Genomic DNA, 10,254 nt, shown 5'->3' with positions numbered 1-10,254 from the left:
CGCTATAAATATGTTAATGATATTAAAAAATATATGCTGACTTTTTTTTGGCGGACGACCGCCAAAATACAATTAATTACTTATACTATAATATAACATATAGGTATATTATAAAGCGATAACAAATGTATTTTATTTACAATACCGCGAAGGCGTTCATTGTCTATAGACTTGTCCAAAAAGTATTAATTTAATTAAAAAATACATATATAGGTATATACCTATTCTATTGTCGACGGTTGTAAGCGCACCACACCTCTTTCTCATAAAATTTAAATTCATTTGTGTGTGTGCGTTTTAAATAATTTACATATAATGACATTAACCATTGTAAATCATAATAAAAATAATAATGTCAATATACATATATATGAATTTAATTATTGAAGCATTGAGCTAGTAAATAAAAAAAATTATCATCCACATTAAAAAAAACCAACAACCACGCTCAAACTTCAAATGCGAACAATATATTACTGTTTTTTTTGTTATTCAAATTTTTTGCATTATTTATTAAACATAATACAAGAATATAGTTTTAAGTGGAAGAAGATTTGACAACGCCATTGCACAGAGAACATGTATGCGCGCGTTCAAACTATTTAATTGTTTACAAACTAAAATTACAAAAAAACAAAAAGTAATAACAATATCTAATAACGATCCAATAATTTGTAATTTGTTTTTATTTGTCTGTACACAAATGTCACGTCGCGGTGAATACAATTTATAGACTGTACCGGCTGTGTAATTAATAATATATGTATACATAAATCAATTATAAAAACACATTAGTAAAATATAATATATTATTTAGTCTAAAATATGGTCGCGACGAAGGACAACTGATTATGTTGTACTCGGGCAGGGGAGGTAGTCATTAAATTTAAATAAAACACATAACACATTGCTATTTTGCCACTCGAGGTTCGATAAGTATAGCAAAATTAGCCACAGCCCATAACAATGACAAATAAATAAATAATGTATGGTTTATTTAATAATATAATGATCACTAAACCACGCTATTATTACACACAATACAAATAACAAAGAAATGCATGAACATGTAACATAATGTGTTTACATGTACATACATATATAATTTTAATGAACTACTTGTGTGCGACGACTCGGTTGACTTCTTGTATGTAGGTAGTAATAAGTAGTTCTTCTCAAAAGCGTGTCAAAATACTTTAATTACTTCTGTTTGTATGTATATATATATATAAGTATATATTATAATATGTATATGTATAATATACCTACATACACTTATAACTCATAAAGGTGTCGGCTAATGTCTATTATTTATTAATGACGTTATCACGTCACATGCCTACTGGCTACTGCACAAACATTTACTACTGTATATGATGCTCTTGTTTATCTATTTATACACATATTATAATATACAACAATCAAATAATGTAGGGTAATCGACCACCATTTACGTACATTAATTTTGTGTAAAACGGAGTGCGGTCATCGGCCCAGTTATCATTTTGTATTAATAAAATTAATAAGTTAATAGTTATAATAACGAAAAATGATAATAAATAAATACGTTTGGCCGCCGTTCATTCATATTATAATGTTCAATATTGTGTTATCATTATATTGTGGTTTAACATAATAATTAATAATAGAAGCGATACGAATGAATTGAATTAAAAATACAAAAGAAAAATCATATTTTAGATTAGTCAATAAGCATAAATGGTCAAGGGAAGTTAGAACAGCCAGTACGCTCAGTAGGAGGGATAATGAAAAAATTATTAGATCGGGTATGGTTTATTTTCCAGGTACTTTCAAAGGGGTTAACAAACATTTTTAAAAATTACGGTGTAACTCTAGTCGCATCGAAAAGTACTAATTTAAAATCTTTGTTAGGTAGTACCAAAGATAAAATAGGGGAAGAAGAAAAATCCGGGATTTATAAAACACAATGCGAAGAGTGTGCTAAATGTTATGTAGGTCAAACAAAAAGAAATATTGGGGTTAGGTTTAAAGAACACATAAGGAACATCAAAAACCGAGAAGTACACAAATCTCCTGTTGCGGAACATTTATTGGACACTAATCATAGTATCAGAATGGACCAGAATCGAAGCCGGATCCTATATTTTAATAATGAATAATATACATAAACGATAACAATTATTTTATTATCATTATTTTGCTATTATTAGAAGAGTTATTTACACTATTACACGTATTTACACGTTTTAAGACATAGTAAGTGAAAAGTGATGATCGATGCGGTATTTTATGAAAGTCATGCTATGCGATAACAGATTAAAATCAGAAATTCACGGTTTAGCATCATAAATAAATAATGTTATATTATTGGCAACAGTTTCATTGGCAAAGGGTATAGTTTCTTTTTCAATTATTATTATTATGATAATTATCGTTATACAGTTAAACAGTGGAACATAACATAATAACGAACCTCTTGTGCACATATGGGGTGTAAAAAAAACCGTTTCCGGTATAAAAAAACATTTAGGGGTTTTATTGTGTATTATTATTATTATTATTATTCCGTGTAGGGAGCGGCGCATATGGGTGGTAGCCGCATCGACAAATATTTGTGCTGACACTTAAAAAAAAAAATAAGGGTATTGTAAATTTAAACCCGTTGTGTTTCACTCGCGTATCAGACGCGCGCTTGTTATACTATAATATTACAATATATTATATATATATATATATATATATATATATAGGTAAACATTTCCACTCACACCGCGCACGTCACGCATACATACACACACATAATATCTTAAACGGGCTAGACTACTATATTACACTGCACAACCTCGGCGACGGTAGCGGCGGCTAATGATAATATGTATTTATTTTATTAATAATAATAATATATCTATATAAATATATGTAAATTTTAAAACGTTTGCATGTGTCTATTCTATATAGTGCCAGGGCGATTTAGAATATTATTATCGGACGTGTTTGTTAAATAAAAAAAAAAAATAATAACGAAAAACCGAGACTCGTGCTTTGGTTAAGTCACGAAAACGTCTTTGCACCCACAATAGATAGGAAAAAAATGTTAAAACACTGTAAAAGGAATGCGGTCGCGTAACGTGATATCGTTGCGGCGACTTGAATGATAATGTAATAGTTTTTTTTTGCCTCTAGGAACAAAAAAAAAAAAAACAAAATGTATAATAATAAGTATATATACATATATTAACTTCCGGCCGGATTATTATTGATGTAATTGAAGGGCGCGTTAAAGGGACGTGATCGGAATACGGCGAACGACGGCCGGTGTGTTGGCGCGTATTTTGGTATGCGTACCGCGCACTCTCTACGGTGTATGCAAATGCGTCTGGTTCGCGTACAATACGCGTCGGGGAAACCCGCGTCACACGCTTAATAAGCGCGCGCGAGAGAAACACGCCCAAGCACCTTACGGGCGCGTCACGCTCAACACCAGTGGTCCGGCCGCAAGGGTGTCTGCACTAGAATCTTTTATATCTGTATGTTATACATTTATAACAATATTATGCTATTCAAGTCGTCGCGTCGCCGGCCGCTGCGCCGTGTGTATAAATATATATATACATAATAAATTCAATATATATACATCGATCCCTCGGAAACCGTGTCGGCCGACAAAGACCGCGCGGTAAAGGTCACGGCGGCGGTTGCAGGTCCCTATTGCTTGTCTTCTTCCCTCCCCGCCCGCCTGATCTCTGGTGAGACCACTTCGGCGCTGCACCTGGCAAATGGCCAGAGCCGCTTCCGTACAACACGACATTATACACGATCGTCAGGTTTTTCCTTTTACAAACCACCGTCGGCCAGTGATTGCCAAACTATCCGTTTGTAGAGACAAATTAACTCGGACGCCACCGGTACGCACTTGTGGTATTATATTATTACAACGTTAAATTATTATCATCTCCCGAGGCGCGACGGCGTCAGCGGTCGTTGTTAAAAAGGCGCTTTCAGATAAAAATAGAAAAAAAAAGAAGTTACGATCAAGATATCTTGTTTTTTTTTGTAAATTATAATTAATCATAAGAAAACGACAGCGTTCGATGCGCACATTAAGTTGGTTGCAAATTCATCCGTCTTGTAATATACACACACAATAAAAGAGTCGTGGCCGGTGGCTAAACAGAGAGTTCTTTACGCCAATGCCACTTAATAAAGTATGCCTATATTGGCGGTTGTATTATTATTTTGTCTCTCGCGATGTCTGGCGTTCATCCGTGAACTCCTTCACGGTCCATTAAAACCGTCCGGCGTTACGCGATATTCATTGGTCAAGTTTGCGTTCCCAAAAGCAATAATTTACCCATCTCGAAATAACATTTCTGCCAACATACACGTCGCTCGCACGGCTCGTTATAAGACTTTTTAAAGTACAATTTTTTCTTGACCGCATCGCAGCAGACACAGCAAGTCTGCATAACAGCAGCTCACCGTGCGTCATCATTCCGTCAGTAATCAAATTTCTGCTCGTGTATGCGTTTATTAGTATTCCACGTGGTCGAACGATGCCTCGGTCGTCGTACATAGTAATATTATATAATATTATTGTACGCGTATAAAAATATCGTGTTTAACATTCGAGAGAGAGAGCGAGAGAGAAGAAGAGCACACCGTTCCGGTCTTCGGTTGGCTTATTCACATTAAAATCGTCTCGTGGCGGAATGACATTAAATTGATAATAAAACGGTCGATCGACGAACGCGGTTAGCACGGCCGTTGTGGTACAAGAACCATTCATTATCTGGTTTGTGTAGTTATATTTTTAATAATATACATGAGTATATTCTCTCGTGTTATTAGTCATTATAATAACATTATGACGTATTCTAATAAGCCTGTCTGGATATCGCAGTGATAGTAATATTTGCAGCGATTTTTTGGGTGGTGACGCGTCGCGGTCACGGCCGAGTGTGTGCGGTGTGTACACACTATGATTACACTGGTGTTGATGATGATGATGATGATAATAACGTGGGGGCGAACGCGGTACGTGTACATGATGTGCGTTACGTGTATAGGTACACTGGGAGGAGAGGTAGAAAAATATAATAATAATAATAAAAAAAAAAACCGTGACCGACAAATTATACGGCTCCGTTCATCATTAAATACGCGGCGGCCATTATCGGTACACACGCTTTTATTATTATCATCATTACGGGTATTATTATTATTACCGTGTGGCGCGCTTGTACGTACACGTTGTCCGACGACGCCCAACGCACCGCGTGCTTTTATCTCCCACTACCCAACTGCAGTCACAGTACACCAGCTTAATTGGACATCGATTTATTTACAACACACACACCGCGCCGGCAACGGTCCGAAAAATAATAATAATATCGATTTTTTTTTTCTTTTGGGCATCATTGAATGTGTTGTGTACGGGCGCGGCCTATTCAATTTCATATATATACATGTATATTATGTATCTGTGCGTGTGTATGTCTATCGGTTCTATTTATTACTGCCGCCGCCGCCGCCGCCGTACCATTCCGCTTCATCGCACTCGGATAAACCGTCGACGCGGTATATAATATATATATATATATGGAGAGAGAAGATTACGCGCATTCCACCCGACGACATTGTGGACGGACGGCGGCGGCGGCAGTGGCGGTATGCGGTGTGTACGACGACGACGACGACGACGATGTGTGTTGGCCGGAATAAAGCGGAAAGAGCGAACGACGAGTGGAGACGGCGCGCGCGGGTCGATATTTCGTCAACGGTTAAGTGGGCTCCACGTGGAGCCCGCCGCGTAACCAGATGTCCGTCGACCAATCGCCGTCGACTCGGGTTTTTATAAACTTTTTAACGTCCGCCGCCGCCGTCGCCGCCACTGCCGCCACTGCCGCCACTCGTCCAGTCGTCCCACTTCTCGCCGCCGCCGCCGCCGCCGCCGCTGCTGCTGCTGCTGCTCTGGGACCCCGGCGTTATAATTAAAGTATTCCGGGAACCACCGACCCGAAATTGTCGGCCGCGGCCGTCCCCCCGCCACGTCCGCCTCCGTCTTGCTGACAACACTGTTTTTTTTTCTCTCCCGTCGTCTTTTCCCTCCTCCCTCCTCCTCCACACCGATGTACTCAACGCGCCCGCACGCACGCACACCGTGTGTTGTTTTATTATTATTATTGGTTTATTTGGTCTTTTTTTTTTTTTCGCCTCGTCGTTATCCCATACATCTTATCGTTTCTCTAAATAAACCGTTTACGGATACACACGCGGGTCCCTGCAAACCAATATATTATGCAGTATACCATACTGGGTAAATAAAAAAATAAACAGCCAATCGACAAAATAATAATAAACTTAATGGCGTTTTAACAATCACTGGCACGCCACCCAATTATTTAAGAGTAAAGTATGCGGTTCAGCAAACAATTTCATGTTAACATTACATCGACGTGGCAACAATTAAAACGGGATTGATGTCTAATATTTGTTTGCAAATCGTACAACGCAAACACCGAGCGATTTGCACCGTGCTAAAACGTGTTTCGGAAGACATCGGTTTTTGTGTAAAGTACACGTGTACAAAATTGGAGGAGATCGAGACATGGGCGATTTTCGATAAAACTATTAGAAACTCGGATATAGTGCGATGTGGCGTTTCAGTTCAGGCACAACTGTTTTTACATTATAATAAAACGTGTTTTAATTGACTACAACCAGTATATTATACTGCCAATAATTTACAATTCAAATTGTTTAATTACTTTTCATAAACCTATGTCCGACCGTAAATTATATTATAAAAATATAATATGTATACGCTGCATATAAACTCCTAACGACTGCTCTCGGCCTCGGTATACTCACACGCGACCACAGCCGTCTTCAATATTATTATTATTATTATTATGATACGCAGCACAGTGTGTACACTTGTATGAATATAGGTATTATTATTACTCCAAGACCTTTAGAAGAATGTCGATTACAGTCCTGTGTGCATTCAAGTCACGGCCGAACGCCATAGCGGCCGGTCTAGAAACACGACCACATTCATTAAGTACAATATAATAATTATTACTATATACTTCTGTAGGCAGACAACGGACGGTTAATAGCCGTTCCGTCGCGTCTTACAAATGTTTAATAATAATAAAAAAAAACAAATTGTCTTCGTCGCAGAAAATCCGAATACCTGTTCATCACATTCGCACGAAACGAAATTCGCATTGCCTGTTTAGGGACAACATAAATGAATAAATCAAATTTAAAACGAGTCCTGACCACGGGCGTAGACGTCGAATTCTGTGTATTTTGTCAACTGCCAATAGTAGGTATAAAAACAAAAACCAAGAGGCGGATAAGATGGCTCACTGTGTGACGATACGCGTTTCGTACGTGACGATCGCTCCGAAGTAAAATCCCAACAAATTCCTGTCTGTTTATCTTTTATGTACAGCTATACAACCATTGTACGGATGCCAGTAATTTGTGTTTTTTTTTCCTTTTTTCGTAATTGTCCGCGTGTACTATAGATAAAATACAAATGATACACTAGACGTTAGTCCATGTAACTTGGGACCCAATTGACAATTTTGTGGTCTCATGATTTGTCGCATTTAAACGGGAATTCCACGTTGTTAACCGATGGTAAATGAAAATTTTGACGATTTTCAATTTGAACCTAACACTTTTAGTTATAAGATTTAATAGAGTATATATTATTGAATGCAATTACGTCAAAATATTCAAACAATTTTGTATATATATAAAAAAAAAAAAATTGCATAATTTGCTCCATTTGCTTACAATTATCCCGCTTGATCAGTGATCCCATATACTTATGTACCTACTATAGCCAACCAGAGTTGCCTGAAATAAAAACAGTTTTTAACAAATATATGATTGCAGTATGCGCCCAAGAATAGGTTCTTGGACGGCCGACCGATCAATTCCTTCACTAAAAAGACAATATCGGCTTTGTTACGGTCCGCCGCACCGTATATTATTTTTTTTTACGTTTACCAGTGCGGGTTCAACAATTACCACATATACCTTTTATTGATTGTTTAACCGACACCACATCGAGTACGAGAATATGATCGACCAAAATAATATTCAAGTACCTACTGTATACGTGTAATATAAATAAGAAAAAATAACGAACACGACAATTCGATAAACACTTGTGAAATAGTAATTTTTTTTTTAAGCGCGGCTATAAGTCGATTGCTTTGTGTATCTGTAAAAAGGTGCGCGGCTCGTAGTACTCGATAATAACACACATAACAATGTAATGAAACAATTCGTATATGCGGCACTTATGATGACAAAAAAAAAAAAAAAAAAATACTAAGCAAACCAAACCAGGTATTATACGTTGACATTTGATACTGTAAATTATTTATGATTTAAATGGTGCATTATGTACGCCGTTTGATATACGCATTTCGACATAAAAAATTAACCTATTTATAACGGCTCTAAAATTGGATATAACGTTTCGATAGACGGCTTAACGTAAGCCACTTATTTCCCGTCCGTGATACTTTTATCGGGTAAGAAATTTTGTTTGAACATTTTGCAAATTCGAGTATAACACATTCCTCTTTCAGAGGCCAAAATCAATTGAAAATGTTGGGGAGGCTTACAGTCTTTAGCTCTTTAACGAAATTTTAATTTAATACTCAAGTTAAAACTGGTTAAAATTGGTTTAAAACTGTACCAAGTACACAAAACAAAATTAACTACCTATTTATTTCTTACTTGACTTGACCATTATTTTTATTTAAAAATAAGATTGTTGAATTTTGCTATTCATTCGAATACTAGTTATAAATTATACTTAAAAACCCTAACCCTACAAAACAATATTTGTTATACTTTCTCAATAACTTTTTGGGAAGCTTGGCAGGATTTCCACCAATGTACCTCTCCATTTTATTCGATAAAGAATCCTGTGTGTATCGCTACTGCTCTGTACATTAAATCAACCTCGACGGTTCTCAATAGGCATTAGGTATTATACATTTGGGTTTCAATTAGATTCACTAGAGCATAATATTGTTGAGAATAAAGTTAAACTGCGCTATGTACATACACAACATTATATATATATATATATATAATGCACGGTGAAAGCAGAGAATCTCATCAATTAGACTCTAAACCGTTCCGCACCAGAGACAGGGGCAGAGATGACTTGTACGCACACACACACACACACATATATATATATATATATATATTGTATCTATATACTATATACCTACACTTGTACTATAGTGTATACCGGAGACTTAACACTTTAATAGAAATATTATGTAGATAATAACTTATTACTTACATAATATTTATATTATTAATAAGATTATACTTATGGACAGAAATGTATTCTTACAATAAGGTCAATCATTATGAGATACTAGATTTTACAACTATTAAAAACTAATATTACCTATTCACTCTCATAAATATGAGTAGGCGTTTTCGTCATTAAATTAAATAACAAAAAACAACTATAACAAGCTTACATAACGTTGTTTGGCTTAACGTTTCAACAAAAACGGGTTACAAATGAGAAAATAAACTCCCACAATAATGTTTGAACGCTATAAAATTGGAGACCCAATCGTGCAGGAAATTGATTTGTCGATTGAAAGTTGAACGGTCAACATATTATATTATCTGTAGGATTTTGCGATTAGTTTTCTCCTGTCGAGTGTGTTGTGTAGTAACTAGTAATTAACGTGGAAAACTGCGTTTTTCCATCTCCCCTCCGGGGCAATTGGTGCGCAACAAAGCAATTTATTTTCCAAATTAAATCAAGCGCCTCGTGGAAGCCGCGTTGTCGATGTACACGAGCGATTGAAAATGTAATTCTTTATTGTCGCCTGCTCTCTCGTCACGTTGTTTTCTTCCAATTTATTTTGGAAGGCTCCCGGCCACCATTGATCACACGTCCTCAACACAATATCATGTGAAAAAAAACTTAACAGCAACAAGAACGGTTTTTAATAATAATTCAACTCGACGGACGGAAATATTTATTATATTCTCAAATAGGTGTACCTATAGTGCCCACGTATACAATGACTATAGTAAAACATTATAGTTGAAAGCCTACTACATGCGATACGCGTACGGCGTAATACACTTTCGGGTACTAATAGGAAATGTTAGAGAATATTAATGACAATATTGCACGTTATTATCAATCTTTATTGTAAATGAATAAAATAAATGAAATATTTTAATAAACCCTTAACC

The sequence above is a fragment of the Adelges cooleyi genome, unplaced genomic scaffold (genome assembly GCF_023614345.1).
Source record: "Adelges cooleyi isolate 19-005CV unplaced genomic scaffold, UGA_ACOO_1.1 ACOO_flye_CR_arks_rails_tigmint_CR_PRNA_1, whole genome shotgun sequence".
NCBI lineage: Eukaryota > Metazoa > Arthropoda > Insecta > Hemiptera > Adelgidae > Adelges > Adelges cooleyi.
This window is presented reverse-complemented; position numbering follows the sequence as displayed.